We start from the raw sequence: 17,701 nt of genomic DNA on the forward strand, positions 1-17,701 counted from the left end.
CGTGTGGTTGTCCAGGGCTACAGTGCTTTCAGAAAGTATTCAGACCCCTTCACCTTTTCCATATTTTGTTACTTTACAGACTTATTCTACAATTGATTAAATAGATCAATCTACACACAATACCCCATAATGAAAAAGCAAAAACAGGCTTTTAAATTTTTTCCCAAAAGATTATACATAAAAAACATAAATACTTTATTTACATAAGCATTCAGACCCTCTGTAGCACATGCGTTGGTGTATGAAAATTAAATAGCAACTGTAGTGATGCAAATAATCATGTTATCATTCTGACAGGTAGGCATAGGCTACTTTATAGCTATTGTAGTTAACATTTAATAGAGAAGGTTTTTAGGAAAGCCTTTCCATCTACCAGAAGAAGGTTAGGCCTATCATTAGTATTGCTAAATTTGTTCTATTCCTTAATTGTTTGAAACCTGGATGTTTTACTTCATATTATGGAGGCAAGTCTTACCTTACTTGAAACTAGTCTATAGCCAAAATCCTGTACCTCCACTAAACTACTTTGGTATGATCAGGGGGATTAAGAAGTGAGTATACGCAATGCCCAGAAAAAAATAAGTGGGTAGGCTATAGGCCTAGGTTGTATGCCTGCGTATACCCTCCACTACACCACTGGTCTAATCATATTTAATAACATTTCCTTGTAAAGATAACTGCCAAGTGATCCTCTGCCCATGCATAGGCTATTTCATTGAGATATAGGCAACATAGCGCACGTGATCTCGCAAACCCAGTTGGAAGAGGAGAGGTAGGCTGAAGAAGCAAATTCTGAGAGTGTGTGAATAATGAGACAAAGATGTGCATATAATACAATAGGTAGGCTAACGCATAGAAATCAGAAAGATCTTTCCAAATAATCTGCAGGACAACAAAAATATGTTCATCCCAAAGTCGTCTGTTTGAACACCCACTCCCAACCGCAGCATGAGAAAAAATATATAAAATAAAGAATGGCCTTGGAGCCGAAGTTTCTGCATACTTCCCTGTCATGAAGCAGTGGGGCATAATTTATCTTTCCTCAATTCCTCACAGTCTCTCTCCTCGCCTCCTCAAAACGTAGAGATCTTGGACCTTTTGGCAAAGAGATAGGGTGTGTGGAATCGAAATAGCCACATTGAAAAAGAGAAGGAAGAGCTAAGTTTTTTAATTAAAAAACAATTTTGGTTCAGGTGAAAATTTATGAAATAAAACTACTTTTGGCAATCAGTTACAGTCCACTCTCTGGTTTTGTCTTCCTGGTGGACAAGCACGAAGTTGGGAGGCTAGCAATGTTTTTACAGACACCGACATTTTCCTCTCACTGTCTTGACTTTATTCATCTGTATCTCTCCACTGCCGTCTACTGGGTGATTGACTATAGTACAGTTTCAATGCACAGGTTTGTCGCACATAACCTCTCCACTGTGATGCAGTTTTGCCCCTTTAGAGGGTGTTATACTATCACTCCTTGATTAGAGTTGAACAATGAACAAATTCAGTGGAACTGGCTTCAAGGTCCAGAGTTGAGTTTGAGGGTCATAGGGCATAGGAAATACACTCTAAAGCCCTGAATAAGTGATGCAAAGAAAAAGACAAATGAAAAAAGTTGTCAATTGACTAACAATAATGTATGAATAAGCAATATCAGAACTTGAAGTTCATTTTCTGTTGTCCCACTGTTGTCCCACTAAAGACCCATGAAGACATGGGTCTTTACATTGACAGTCCCATCTTTAAAACATTTTATGGGGAACCACATGTATGTCAGTGTCTTATGTTTAAGTTGCCGTTGCAGAAAAGTGGTCCCAAAGGAGACTTCTGTAGTTTCACTATGAAACTAAACAGGTACTATAGGAATGCCAGTACGGTACATGTTGCTGTGAGGCTGTCTGAACCTAGAGCACAAAAACTGGATGTGCAGTAGATTGTTATTTTGAGCAGGGAGAGTCTGTGTTAGCCTTGAGGCCGGTTCCCAGTCATGATCATGGCACCTATTTCCTTATTATTATTTACAGTGAGAGAATAAAGATCCTAAAGTATACTGAACAAAATGTAAATGCAACATGTAAAGTGTTGGTCCCATGTTTCATGAGCTGGAAAAAGATCCCCAGAAATGTCCATACAAACAAAAAGCTTATTTCTCTCAAATTTGTTTACGTCACTGTTAGTGAGCATTTCTCCTTTTCCAAGATAATCCATTCATCTGACAGGTGTGGCATATCAAGAAGCTGATTAAACAGCAGGATTATTATCATCATTACATAGCTGCACCTTGTGCTGGGGACAATAAAATGCCACTCTAAAATGTGCAGTTTTGTCACACACCTCAATGCCACAGATGTCTCAAGTTTTGAGGGAGCGTGCAATTGGCATGCTGACTGCAGGAATGTTGACCAGAGCTGTTGCCATAGAATTGAATGTCGATTTTTCTAACTTAAGCTGCCTCCAAAGTTGTTTTAGAGAATTTGGCAGTACATCCAGCCGGTCTCACAACCGCAGACCACGTGTAACCACACCAGCTCAGGACCTCCACATCTGGCTTCTTCACCTGCGAGATCGTCTGAGACTAGCCACCACTAGCCACAAAAATGTTTTAATGACGTTTTTCTAAAATAAAGGTTTAAGGAAATACAGGCATGCACCACATTACTACAACACAGCTCAATCAACCCCGATGGTCTTGTAAGTATAAAAGCAAAGCTCACACTCATTTACTAAAAAAAGCATGAAAAAGGTAGCATAATGGGTTAACGTCTTACTATGGTTTGTGAAGAATCCAATACTTTACCTTGTATGCAATACAAATCACATTACTGTGGAAACATCCTCTAAGTGTATGAATTAGGCTGTTTAAGAACGTTTGAATCCTAAGCAACCTGCCTACACATAGTTTGAAATACAATACCAACATAGCTACTGTGGTAGGTCAAAGCTACAGTGGGGAGAACAAGTATTTGATACACTGCCGATTTTGCAGCTTTTCCTACTTACAAAGCTTGTAGAAGTCTGTACTTTTTATCAAAGGTACACTTCAACTGTGAGAGACGGAATCTAAAACAAAAATCCAGAAAATCCCATTGTATGATTTTTATGTAATTAATTTGCATTTTATTGCATGACATAAGTATTTGATCACCTACCATCCAGTAAGAATTCCGGCTCTCACAGACCTGTTAGTTTTTCTTTAAGAAGCCCTCCATTACCTGTATTAATTGCACCTGTTTGAACTCGTTACCTGCATAAAAGACACCTGTCCACACACTCAATCAAACAGACTCCAACCTCTCCACAATGGCCAAGACCAGAGAGCTGTGTAAGGACATCAGGGATAAAATTGTAGACCTGCACAAGGCTGGGATGGGCTACAGGACAATAGGCAATCAGCTTGGTGAGAAGGCAACAACTGTTGGTGCAATTATTAGAAAATGGAAGAAGTTCAAGATGACGGCCAATAACCCTTGGTCTGGGACTCCATGCAAGATCTCACCTCCTGGGGCATCAATGATCTTGAGGAAGGTGAAGGATCAGCCCAGAACTACCATTAGTAACACACTAAGCCGTCATGGATTAAAATCCTGCAGCGCACGCAAGGTCCCCCTGCTCAAGCCAGCGCATGTCCAGGCCCGTCTGAAGTTTGCCAATGGCCATCTGGATGATCCAGAGGAGGAATGGGAGAAGGTCATGTCGTCTGATGAGACAAAAATAGAGCTTTTTGGTCTAAACTCCACTCGCCGTGTTTGGAGGAAGAAGAAGGATGAGTACAACCCCAAGAACACCATCCCAACCGTGAAGCATGGAGGTGGAAACATCATTCTTTGGGGATGCTTTACTGCAAAGGGGACAGGACGACTGCACCGTTTTGAGGGGAGGATGGATGGGGCCATGTATCGTGAGATCTTGGCCAACAACCTCCTTCCCTCAGTAAGAGTATTGAAGATGGGTCGTGGCTGGGTCTTCCAGCATGACAACGACCCGAAACACACAGCCAGGGCAACTAAGGAGTGGCTCCGTAAGAAGCATCTCAAGATCCTGGAGTGGCCTAGCCAGTCTCCAGACCTGAACCCAATAGAAAATCTTTGGAGGGAGCTGAAAGTCCGTACTGCCCAGCGACAGCCCCGAAACCTGAAGGATCTGGAGAAGGTCTGTATGGAGGAGTGGGCCAAAATCGCTGCTGCAGTGTGTGCAAACCTGGTCAAGAACTACAGGAAATGTATGATCTCTGTAATTGCAAGGTTTCTGTACCAAATATTAAGTTCTGCTTTTCTGATGTATCAAATACTTATGTCATGCAATAATAAATAATAAAATAATAATAAAAAAAAACGTTTTTAAATGCAAATTAATTACTTAAATCATACAATGTGATATTCTGGACTTTTGTTTTAGATTCCGTCTCTCACAGTTGAAGTGTACCTATGATAAAAAATTACAGACCTCTACATGCTTTGTAAGTAGGAAAATCTGCAAAATCGGCAGTGTATCAAATACTTGTTCTCCCCACTGTATGTGCTGGAAAACCTCGGTAGAGCATAGGCATTGTGGTGCTCGTGAATTTCCTTTCTTTTTCGGCTTCAGACCAATCCCTAGTCTCACCAATGCCTAGTCTCACTAGTCTCACTTTTTTAAATAAATACAAAGTATTGATCATTATACGATCCCATTACAGTTAAAAAGTAATAACACATTTAGTATGTAATGGAAAATAAACAAAAAGAGGTGAGTCATGGTAACAGATGTCCCACGAAGACAAGACGGGTCTCAAATCAAATCAAATGTTATTTGTCACTTGCGCCGAATACAAAGGCTTACAAGCTCTTGACCAACAATGCAGTTCAAGAAATAAAGTTACAGAAATATTTACTAAACAAAGTACAAAAAATCGAATCAATCCAAGGTAGCACAATAAATGTACATAACAATAACATATACAGGTACCCAATGTGCTGGGGTACAGGTTAATCGAGGTAATTTGTAAAGAGACTATGCGTAGGGGTGGCCATTTGATTAGTTTAGTTGTTCAGCAGTCTTATGGCTTGGGGGTAGAAGCCGGAGCCTTTTGGTCCTAGACATGGAACTCCGTTGCCGCTTGCTGTGCGGCAGCAGAGAGATCAGACTTGGGTGACTGGAGTCTTTTTCTGGATGTCAGGAATCTTGGCCCCAGTGATGTACTTGGCCTCACTACCCTCCATGGTGCCTTCCGGTCCGATGCTGAGCAGTTGACATACCAGGGGGTAATGCAACTGGTCAGGATACTCTTGATGGTGCAGCTGTCAAACTTTTTTAGGATCTGGGGACACATGCCAAATCTTTTCAGTCTCCTAAGGGGGAAAATGTGTTCTCAATCCCTCTTCACAACTGTCTTGGTGTGTTTGGACCATTATAGTTTGTTGGTGATGTGGACACCAAGGAACTTGAAACTCTCGACCAGCTCCACTTCAGTCACGTCGATGTTAATGGGAGCCTGTTCGGTCCTCCTTTTCCTATAGTCCAAATCAGCTTTTTTGCCATGCTCACATTGAGATAGAGGTTGTTGTCCTGGCACCATACTGCGAGGTCTCTGACCTCCTCCCGACAGGATGTCTCATCGTTGTCGGTGATCAGGCCTCCCACTGTTGTGTTGTCAGCAAACTTAGTGATGGTGTTGGAGTCTTGCTTGGCCATGCAGTCGTGGGTGAACAGGAGGGGACTAAGCATGATCCCCTGAGGAAACCCAGTGTTGAGGATCAGCTTGGCAGATGTGTTGTTGCCTACCCTTACCACCTGGGAGTGGCCAGTCAGGAAGTCCAGGATCCAGTTGCAGAGGGAGGTGTTTAGTCCCACGATCCTTAACTTAGTGATGAGCTTGGTGGGCACTATGGTGTTGAACACTGAGCTGTAGTCAATTAACAGCATTCTCACATAGGTGTGCCTTTTGTCCAGGTGGGAAAGGGCAGTGTGGAGTGCGATTGAGATTTGTGGATCTGTTGGGGCGGTATGCGAACTGGAGTGGGTGTAGGGTTTCTGGCATGATGGTGTTGATGTGAGCCATGACCAGCCTTCCAAAGCACTTCATGGCTACCGATTTGAATGTTTATGGGACGGTAATGATTTAAGCAGGTTACATTTACATTTAAGTCATTTAGCAGACGCTCTTATCCAGAGCGACTTACAAATTGGTGCATTCACCTTATGACATCCAGTGGAGCAGCCACTTTACAATAGTGCATCTAAATATTTTAAGGGGGGGGATTACTTTATCCTATCCTAGGTATTCCTTAAAGAGGTGGGGTTTCAGGTGTCTCCGGAAGGTGGTGATTGACTCCGCTGTCCTGGCGTCGTGAGGGAGTTTGTTCCACTATTGGGGGGCCAGAGCAGCGAACAGTTTTGACTGGGCTGAGCGGGAACTGTACTTCCTCAGTGGTAGGGAGGCGAGCAGGCCAGAGGTGGATGAACGCAGTGCCCTTGTTTGGGTGTAGGGCCTGATCAGAGCCTGGAGGTACTGAGGTGCCGTTCCCCTCACAGCTCCATAGGCAAGCACCATGGTCTTGTAGCGGATGCGAGCTTCAACTGGAAGCCAGTGGAGAGAGCGGAGGAGCGGGGTGACGTGAGAGAACTTGGGAAGGTTGAACACCAGACGGGCTGCGGCGTTCTGGATGAGTTGTAGGGTTTAATGGCACAGGCAGGGAGCCCAGCCAACAGCGAGTTGCAGTAATCCAGACGGGAGATGACAAGTGCCTGGATTAGGACCTGCGCCGCTTCCTGTGTGAGGCAGGGTCGTACTCTGCGGATGTTGTAGAGCATGAACCTACAGGAACGGGCCACCGCCTTGATGTTATTTGAGAACGACAGGGTGTTGTCCAGGATCACGCCAAGGTTCTTAGCGCTCTGGGACGAGGACACAATGGAGTTGTCAACCGTGATGGCGAGATCATGGAACGGGCAGTCCTTCCCCGGGAGGAAGAGCAGCTCCGTCTTGCCGAGGTTCAGCTTGAGGTGGTGATCCGTCATCCACACTGATATGTCTGCCAGACATGCAGAGATGCGATTCGCCACCTGGTCATCAGAAGGGGGAAAGGAGAAGATTAATTGTGTGTCGTCTGCATAGCAATGATAGGAGAGACCATGTGAGGTTATGACAGAGCCAAGTGACTTGGTGTATAGCGAGAATAGGAGAGGGCCTAGAACAGAGCCCTGGGGACACCAGTGGTGAGAGCACGTGGTGAGGAGACGGATTCTCGCCACGCCACCTGGTAGGAGCGACCTGTCAGGTAGGACGCAATCCAAGCGTGGGCCGCGCCGGAGATGCCCAACTTGGAAAGGGTGGAGAGGAGGATCTGATGGTTCACAGTATCGAAGGCAGCCGATAGGTCTAGAAGGATGAGAGCAGAGGAGAGAGAGTTAGCTTTAGCAGTGCGGAGCGCCTCCGTGATACAGAGAAGAGCAGTCTCAGTTGAATGACTAGTCTTGAAACCTGACTGATTTGGATCAAGAAGGTCATTCTGAGAGAGATAGCGGGAGAGCTGGCCAAGGACGGCACGTTCAAGAGTTTTGGAGAGAAAAGAAAGAAGGGATACTGGTCTGTAGTTGTTGACATCGGAGGGATCGAGTGTAGGTTTTTTCAGAAGGGGTGCAACTCTCGCTCTCTTGAAGACGGAAGGGACGTAGCCAGCGGTCAGGGATATGAGTTGATGAGCGAGGTGAGGTAACGGAGAAGGTCTCCGGAAATGGTCTGGAGAAGAGAGGAGGGGATAGGGTCAAGCGGGCAGGTTGTTGGGCGGCCGGCCGTCACAAGACGCGAGATTTCATCTGGAGAGAGAGGGGAGAAAGAGGTCAGAGCACAGGGTAGGGCAGTGTGAGCAGAACCAGCGGTGTCGTTTGACTTCGCAAACGAGGATCGGATGTCGTCGACCTTCTTTTCAAAATGGTTGACGAAGTCATCTGCAGAGAGGGAGGAGGGGGAGGGGGAGGAGGATTCAGGAGGGAGGAGAAGGTTGCAAAGAGCTTCCTAGGGTTAGAGGCAGATGCTTGGAATTTAGAGTGGTAGAAAGTGGCTTTAGCAGCAGAGAGAGAAGAGGAAAATGTAGAGAGGAGTGAGTGAAAGGATGTCAGGTCCGCAGGGAGGCGAGTTTTCCTCCATTTCCGCTCGGCTGCCCGGAGCCCTGTTCTGTGAGCTCGCAATGAGTCGTCGAGCCACGGAGCGGGAGGGGAGGACCGAGCCGGCCTGGAGGATAGGGGACATAGAGAGTCAAAGGATGCAGAAAGGGAGGAGAGGAGGGTTGAGGAGGCAGAATCAGGAGATAGGTTGGAGAAGGTTTGAGCAGAGGGAAGAGATGATAGGATGGAAGAGGAGAGAGTAGCGGGGGAGAGAGAGCGAAGGTTGGGACGGCGCGATACCATCCGAGTAGGGCCAGTGTGGGAAGTGTGAGAGGGAGAGGTCAAAAGAGGAGAGGAGTGGAAAGAAGGAGGCAGAGAGGAACGAGTCAAAGGTAGACGTGGGGAGGTTAAAGTCGCCCAGAACTGTGAGAGGTGAGCCGTCCTCAGGAAAGGAGCTTATCAAGGCATCAAGCTCATTGATGAACTCTCCGAGGGAACCTGGAGGGCGATAAATGATAAGGATGTTAAGCTTGAAAGGGCTGGTAACTGTGACAGCATGGAATTCAAAGGAGGCGATAGACAGATGGGTAAGGGGAGAAAGAGAGAATGACCACTTGGGAGAGATGAGGATCCCGTGCCACCACCCCGCTGACCAGAAGCTCTCGGGTGTGCGAGAACACGTGGGCGGACGAAGAGAGAGCAGTAGGAGTAGCAGTGTTATCTGTGGTGATCCATGTTTCCGTCAGTGCCAAGAAGTCGAGGACTGGAGGGAGGCATAGGCTGAGATGAACTCTGCCTTGTTGGCTGCAGATCGGCAGTTCCAGAGGCTACCGGAGACCTGAACTCCACGTGGGTCGTGCGCGCTGGGACCACCAGATTAGGTGGCCGCGCCACGCGGTGTGGAGCGTTTGTATGGTCTGTGCAGAGAGGAGAGAACAGGGATAGACAGACACATAGTTGACAGGCTACAGAAGAGGCTACGCTAATGCAAAGGAGATTGGAATGACAAGTGGACTACACGTCTCGAATGTTCAGAAAGTTGAGCTTACGTAGCAAGAATCTTATTGACTAAAATGATTAAAAATGATACAGTACTGCTGAAGTAGGCTAGCTGGCAGTGGCTGCGTTGTTGATTCGGGAGCTGGCTAGCTAGTAGTGTTGATTACGTTACGTTGCGTTAAAAGAACGACAATTGCTGGCTAGGTAACCTAGAAAATCGCTTTAGACTACACAATTATCTTTGATACAGAGACGGCTATGTAGCTAGCTATGATCAAACAAATCAAACCGTTGTACTGTAATGAAATGAAAATGTGATACTACCTGTGGAGCGAGGCGGAATGCGACCGGGTTGTTGAGTTCTAATCGGTAGACGTTGGCTAGCTGTTGGCTAGCTAGCTGTGTCTCCTACGTTAAGGACGACAAATAGCTGGCTAGCTAGCTAGCAGTGTTGATTACGTTACGTTGCGTTAAAAGAACGACAATAGCTGGCTAGGTAACCTAGAAAATCGCTCTAGACTACACAATTATCTACACAATTATCTTTGATACAGAGACGGCTATGTAGCTAGCTATGTAGACGGTGGGCGTTAGTTAGCTGGCTAGCTACTGGGCAGATACGTTAGGACGACGAAATACGATAATTACGCAATTATCTTTGATACAAAGACGGCTATGTAGCTAGCTAAGAAGAAATTGCTAAGATTAGACAAATCAAACCATTGTACTATAATGAAATGTAATGAAAAGTTATACTACCTGCAGACCGAAGTGCAGACCGAAGTGCGGATGCGACTGCTCGCTCCAACGAAGGTTACCTTCACTATCTTGATTACAGAGACTATAGGTGGTCTGTTTGAAACATGTAGGTATTACAGACTCGGCCAGGGAGAGGTTGAAAATGTTATTGAAGACACTTTCCAGTTGGTCCGCGCATGCTTTGGGTAAACATCCTGGTAATCCGTCTGGCCTTGCGGCTTTGTGAATGTTGACTTGTTTTAAGGTCTTGCTCACATCGGCTATGGAGAGCGGGATCACACAGTCGTCCAGAACAGCTGGTGCTTTCATGCATGCTTCAGTGTTTCTTTCCTCAAAGCAAACATAAGAGGCATTTAGCTCGTCTGGTAGGCTCGCTACACTGGGCAGCTCGCGGCTGGGTTTCCCTTTGTGTTCCATAATAGTTTTCAAGCCCTGCCACATCCGACAAGTGTCAGAGTCGGTGTAGTAGGATTCAATGTTAGTCCTGTATTGACGCTTTGCCTGTTTTACGGTTAGGACAAAGCAGGATTTCTTATAAGCGTCCAGATGTGTGTCCCGCTTCTTAAAGTGGAAGCTCTAGCATTTAGCTCAGTGCAGATGCTGCCTGTAATCCGTGGCTTCTAGTTGTGAAGTGTACGTACGGGCACTGTAGGGAAGACATCGTCGATGCACTTATTGATGAAGCCGGTGACTGAGGTGGTATACTCCTCAATGCCATTTGATGAATCCTAGAACATATTCCAGTCTGTGCTAGTAAAACAGTCCTGCGCAGTATCAGTGTCATCTGACCACTTCTGTATTGAGCGAGTCACTGGTACGTCTTGCTTAAGTTTTTGCTTGTAAGCAGGAATCAGGAGGATATAATTATGGTCATATTTGCCAAATGGGGGGAAAGGGAGCACTTTATATGCATCTGTGTGTGGAGTGAAGGTGGTCTAGAGTTTTTTCCCTCTGGTTGCACATATGACATGCTGGTAGAGATGAGGTAAAACAGATTTAAGTTTGCCTGTGTTAAAGTCCCTGGCCGCTTTTCAGCACCAGGGTAGCAGATGTGTTCGTACTTCATTATTATCTTGCGTTGTGTTTCTAAAGAAAGAAACTCCCAGCCAGCAGTCCCAGTTGATTGGTGTTTATTCTGACAATAGATAGACAGAATCACATTAGATGTGTAGGACAACAGTATGTTTATGGCTGTAGATGTGTGATTGTCGCTTGCATATCATTATCAGACTGGGCATTTTGTAATCAAACATCCTAACAATGACAAAAATAGTACAAAATACAATAAATGTAAATACCTGACAACAGGCACAAAGAAGCACATTAGATGTGCAAGACAACAGTGTATGTTGATGGCTGCAGATTCGTTATTCGTCTGTTAGCATGGAAATAACATTAACAGGGAGCTAATGTGACCATTACAATTAGAGCATGGGTTATAAACCTATTTAGAATGGCATGGCTCTCAAAGTTTTTGTATTTATTTTTGTTAAAATACCAATTACCCCACCGAAGACATTCTTTAAAAAAGTATACTCGGTCATAACAGACTTTATATGGCCTAATAAAATTCTACATCTTCCTACTGAGGATGGTTTTAACCTTCCAGACCTGGAAGTGTGTCACGTCCTGACCTTAGTTCCCTTTTTTAATGTCTCTATTTTACGTTGGTCAGGGCGTGGGGTGGGCATTCTATGTTTTGTTCTATGTTTGTATTTCTATGTGTTTGGCCTGGTATGGTTCCCAATCAGAGGCAGCTGTCAATCGTTGTCTCTGATTGAGAACCATACTTTGCCCTTGAGTTGTGGGTAGTTGTTTTCTGTCTTTGTGTGTCTGCACCAGACAGAACTGTTTCGTTTGTTCCGCTTTGTTGTTTTTTTGTTCAAGTGTTCAGTTTCTTTATTAAATTTACAATGAACACGTACCACTCTGCACCTTGGTCCTCTTCACCTTCTTCCACCTACGACAACCGTTACAGAACTACCCACCAAAAAAGGACCAAGCAGCATGGTAACCAGGAGCAGCGTGGAATGAACTCATGGACATGGGAGGACATTCTGGACGGGAAGGGTTCCTACACATGGGAGGAGATCCTGGTTGGAAGGGATCACCTCCCATGGGAACAGGTGGAGGCAGCCAGGAGAGTGGAGGCAGCAGGTAAACAGGTAAAGGGAGCCAGCGCTTTGAGGGAACATGGCTGGCAAGGAAGCCCGAGAGGCAGCCCCAAAAATGTATTGGGGGGGGCACACGGGGAGTGTGGCTAAGTCAGGTAGGAGACCTGAGCCAACTCCCCGTGCTTACCATGGCGAGAGGTTGACCGGGCAGGCACCTTGTTATGCCGTGAGGCGCACGGTGTCCCCAGTGCGCAGGCATAGCCCGGTGCGCTACATCGCTCCTCGTATCAGCCGGGCTAGAGAGTAATATTAGGGTAGCACTGTCATTTCATGAATCATATGCTCTCTCTCCTCCCACCTCATCTTCTAATGCACACCATATGTGCATTGAAGTACAGATTTGCCTACCTTTTAACTATGCATGTCCAGTAAGAACGACGGCCTACGAACTGCCTTGTTCAGGGGCAGAAGAACAGATGTTTACCTTTTCGGCTCAGGAATTTGATCTTGCAACCTTCTGGTTACTAGTCCAACGCTCTACCCACCTGCCCGCCCAAGATTGAACTCTTATAATATTACAATTAAAATGCACTTCTTTCAATAAAGCGTTTCACATTCTCCACTGGTTGAAATACTATCCTGTGTCCTCAGATTAATGGAGTTAGATATGCATAGGTTTTTTTCCTGTATATATGAATTACAAATCAATCATGTTTAGTCTATTGTATAGTTATAATGTGTAATCATTGATATCCCAGGAGCAGCAAACGCTGTTGAAGTGTATAATTGTAATACATACATGCAGATACCGCATCGTTTGATATGACTGAAAAAGATTGTCTCAGTCATACCTGAACCACACCTTTATTTTTCAAGGAAGAGTACATGATTGGTGAATATATTCAATGTACAGGCTACAATATGGGAATCTCATGTGTGGTAATAACTCAAATACATGTGTGTGTATATAGGTCTTGCATCCTTGGCACAATAAAGGTATATTCTACTCTAGGCTTCATTAATGCCATTGACTTGACATTCATAGATTGGTATGAATATTAGTTCAGAACTTTACGTTTTAGGGTCCATACCCAGATCGGCAACAGTTATTTTTAATCCGACACAATTAGCAAGTAAATAGTCAGCTAGCCATGTTACTTCAGCTGCATTGCAAGGCAAGCTTACAATTGTGCAGTCGATGCTTTTGTCACGTTCTGACCTTTATTTCCTTTGTTTTGTATTTATTTAGTATGGTCAGGGCGTGAGTTGGGTGGGCAGTCTGTTTGTTTTTCTAGGTTTTGGGAATTTCTATGTTTTGGCCTAGTATGGTTCTCAATCAGAGGCAGGTGTCATTAGTTGTCTCTGATTGAGAATCATACTTAGGTAGCCTGGGTTTCACTGTGTGTTTGTGGGTGATTGTTCCTGTCTCTGTGTTTTGCACCAGATAGGGCTGTTTTTGGTTTTCCACGGTTATTGTTTTGTAGTGTTCATGTTTATCTGTTTTTTATTAAACATGAATCAATATAACCACGCTGCGTTTTGGTCCTCCTCTACTTCACCACAGGAAACCCCTTACAGCTTTAGCCAGCTAGATTCTTTACATCCACTGTTTCACAAGACAACAGCCTGGTTTGTTGGTTCTCAGGAATCCCTAAAAGACAAAATACAAATTCATTCTCCTAACACTAGCTAGTCTGGTAACTTGCTAAATAGCAAATTTTGTAATTTAACTTTTACAAAAAAATATAGCCGCGTCTCTACGTTAACACATTCCTCTCAAATGGTACATTTGCTTGACTCGTTAAAAAAACTTCCATCTGTTTTGTCAGCAATCTTCGTTGAGCGCCACAAGGCAAGGGTGGCTCGCGTCAAAATTCGTCTTTGGTCATCAAAGCCTTGGGACCCAAATGCATAATGAGTGCACAAACTCCCCCTTGTGTTGGTCTGGAGCAATGAAGCCGTCCCGAGGTGCAAGCAACTTTTAAAGGAGTGTCTCTTCAGCTCCCACTTTTCTTTACGGTGTGTGTTTAAATCTTATCCTGATGCGGAATAGATTGCAATGTATTCATGGCTCTGTACCTTCCGTAGTTCGGACTTGGAGATTGTGAAGAGATGTCTTGTGGGAAATGCATGGGTGTCCGAGCTGTGTGCTAGTAGTTTTAAAAAACAGACAGCTCGGTACATTCAGCTTGTCAACACTTCTTACACAAACAGGTAGTGATGAAGTCAAGCTCTTCCCATTTGAGCCATGAGAGATTGACACGCAATAATTAAAGAAGAAATGTCCATATTTGGAGGGAAACCAAGCTAGTGAGAGGTATCAAGGAAAGTTGTAATTTCAGTTGAAAATTAGCAACACTGCATCCAACCACAGCCCTGCTTGCCTCACATTCGCAAAACACCATCTGCTATAACATTGAGTCAGTTCATCCTACTGGACATTGGAAAGCTTTTGTTTTGACACCCATTGTTTGTCCTAGATGGGAAATTGGTGTGCAACACTTATCTCCCTCCGGTGGATGGTTCAGAGTTCCATGCTTACAAAAGGGTTGATTGATACATGGCAGATGACAAGCCTACTACATGCGCCTTGGTTTTAAATGCAATTAGATACAATTAAGGTAGCTCCAACGGTTAGGATTGTTTTATATAGAACACTTTATTTGACATGTTAGAATAAGACATTACACCCAAAGAATGTATCCAGAAGAAACATATAAATGGCGCTCCTCAAAGAGGTCTTTGACATGTTGTTGAACTGTTGAGAGAGAGAGAGAGAACCTATTAGTTCAGTTATGGCCTGACAGGGTCTGAAAAGCATAAAACAAGACCTAACTCTTTTCGGGTTGTCCTGATTCACACATGGGCCACCAGAGAGACTACTGGCATCACAGATGACCAAATCAAATCAAATCAAATGTATTTATATAGCCCTTCATACATCAGCTGATATCTCAAAGTGCTGTACAGAAACCCAGCCTAAAACCCCAAACAGCAAGCAATGCAGGTGTAGAAGCACGGTGGCTAGGAAAAACTCCCTAGAAAGGCCAAAACCTAGGAAGAAACCGAGAGAGGAACCAGGCTATGTGGGGTGGCCAGTCCTCTTCTGGCTGTGCCGGGTGGAGATTATAACAGAACATGGCCAAGATGTTCAAATGTTCATAAATGAAAAAAAACATACGTTTTTTATTTTTATTTTTGTATCATCATCTTTAAAATGAGCAAGATAAAACAAACATTCAGATAGGATAATGGGGAAACTTTCAGTGAAGAATATAGGAGGGAAACAGTACTTGTGCAAAGATTCAGAATGATAACTTCCAAACAGCAGCAAGCCCGGGTGGACTGGGGACAGCAAGGAGTCATCCTGGCAGGTAGTCCTGAAGCATGGTCCAAGGGCTCAGGTCCTCCGAGAGAAAGAAGGAGAGAAAGAGAGAGCAGACTTAAATTCACACAAGACACCGGATAAGACAGGAAAAGTACTCCAGATATAACATACTGACCCTAGCCCCCACCAATTTTGCCAAAACTCTAGACAATATTCTGCTGCTGATGCCAGATGCCATTAGCAGTCTCTTTCTGATGTAAAGCAGAGGGTCACTGAGCATGTGGTGCATGTGATGGGAGACTTCATCTTGCAAACAACACAGCAACGCCTCCATGCTGTGCCCTTTTGGCCCTTAGGCACATCCATGCCTGCACAAATATATTTGGGCAGATGAACACTTGTGGTAGGAGCAGAAGGGACAGGGCTTGGTGCAGTGGTGCTGTAGCCAGCAAGCTCCTTGATGAGTTGCTCTCTGAAGGCTTTCTGTGAGAGGAAGGGCTTTCCACAGCTCTTAGCCATTTCCTTGTGTAGGATGACTGCATTCACCACAGCAATGTCGATGAAATGATAGAAGAAGGTCTTGTACCATTTCATTGTCTTGTGTAGAACATTGTAATAGCCTATCAGGGCATCTGATAGGTCTACACCTCCCATGCTCTTGTTGTTGTCCTTTACTGCAGTTGGAATGGGGACATTTTTGGTGGTCCATACCCCTGCACCGTCCTTCACACGCCTGACAACATGATCCCCATTGAAGGACTTGTGGATTGTTGTGCACATCACCACATCTCTGGTATCCATCCACTTTACAAAAAGCAGGCCATCTTCACGGATCCATCGCATGGTCCCCCGCTCAGCCCACTTCGGCATGTTGTTCACCTTCGTCTTCGGAAAGCCCACCCTGTTGGTACAAATGGTGCCACAAGCCCACACATCCAGCTTCCTTAGGTCTGCAAACAGGGTAGGGCTTGTGTAGAAGTTATCCACAAACAGTTTGTAGCCCTTCCCTATTAGTTGAATATCCAATAACTCCATTACAGAGTCATAGCTAAGTCCCTTACCGGTAGCAAAACTGTTCTTCCCCTCATAGACAAAGAAATTGCATGTGTAGGCACACACAGAATCAGCCAACACAAACAGCTTGTAACCCAATTTGGTTGGTTTGTTTCTCATGTATTGTTTGAGGCCAATTCTGGCCTTTGAGGCTACCATCCTCTCATCAATTGACACATTCTGGGCTGGCTGAAAGTACGTCTTACAGGCCTCAACAATGCTGTGGTAGAGGTTTGATTTTGCACAGTCTATCAAACGTTGCTGTGCCTCTCTTCTTCTGATTCTCTTCATCAACCTTTGGGTCACTGATATGAAGCGCCTGTGAGAGAACAAGTAACCTTTTGCAGGACATAACAGTCATGGGGAAAGACAGTTGGAAGAGAGATGACTTTTTCCAGTAGTCCTTCAGGCTTTTCAGCCTCACCAGCCCCATGTAGATGACCAGTGAAAGGTAGCATAAAAAGTCTGACATGGATATGGGCTTCCATGCCACCTTTTTGCCTGCTTCCTTCTTCTCCCCATACTTATTTGTGTTAGACACGAGCGAATCTACAACAGATTGTGTGAAAAACAGCTGAAAAAGCTGAAGGGGGGGTGTAAGTTGTGGTCGGGTTCACCTGAGGTCCTGGCTTCCTTTTCGGCCTAAAAGTTGGTTGGGGTGGCTCCACATCATCTTCTAGGACGGTGTGCCAACGCCCTTCTGTCCCTCTGTTAGCGGGTGGCACACTTCCCCTCCTCTGCTTCTTTGTCAGTGCCTTCACACCTCTAGATGGCCCGGGAGGTGTGGAGCCATATATATATATGTTTATTATACCTGTTGATACAGCGCTCATATGTGAAACTATTCTAACTGAACATTTTCTTTCACAGTGGCACTGACTCCGACTGGGAGCCACCTTTGTCAACTTGTCCATCCCCCTCTGAAGCTGGTTCATCCAGCTGTACCCCTGCTATCTCTGGCTCCACACCTCCACATCTATATATATATATATATATATATATATATGTGTGTGCGGCGGGGTTGCCTAGTGGTTAGTGCGTTGGACTAGTAACCGGAAGGTTGCAAGTTCAAACCCCCGAGCTGACAAGGTACAAATCTGTCGTTCTGCCCCTGAACAGGCAGTTAACCCACTGTTCCTAGGCCGTCATTGAAAACAAGAATTTGTTCTTAACTGACTTGCCTGGTTAAATAAAGGTAAAATAAAAAATAAAAATAGAGTACAGGGAACATAAGGTGCTGGCCATTTCACTTTGGCCATTGTTGTGGGCCTGCCTCAACTAGCAGCAACTGGTAGACCATGCTGCCTCTAATGTAGACTGATTGGAGGAAGCATGCTGGCTGTGTTGAGATGTATGGGTTTGCTTACATACC

The sequence above is a fragment of the Oncorhynchus nerka genome, linkage group LG4 (assembly GCF_034236695.1).
Source record: "Oncorhynchus nerka isolate Pitt River linkage group LG4, Oner_Uvic_2.0, whole genome shotgun sequence".
In the NCBI taxonomy this organism is placed as follows: domain Eukaryota; kingdom Metazoa; phylum Chordata; class Actinopteri; order Salmoniformes; family Salmonidae; genus Oncorhynchus; species Oncorhynchus nerka.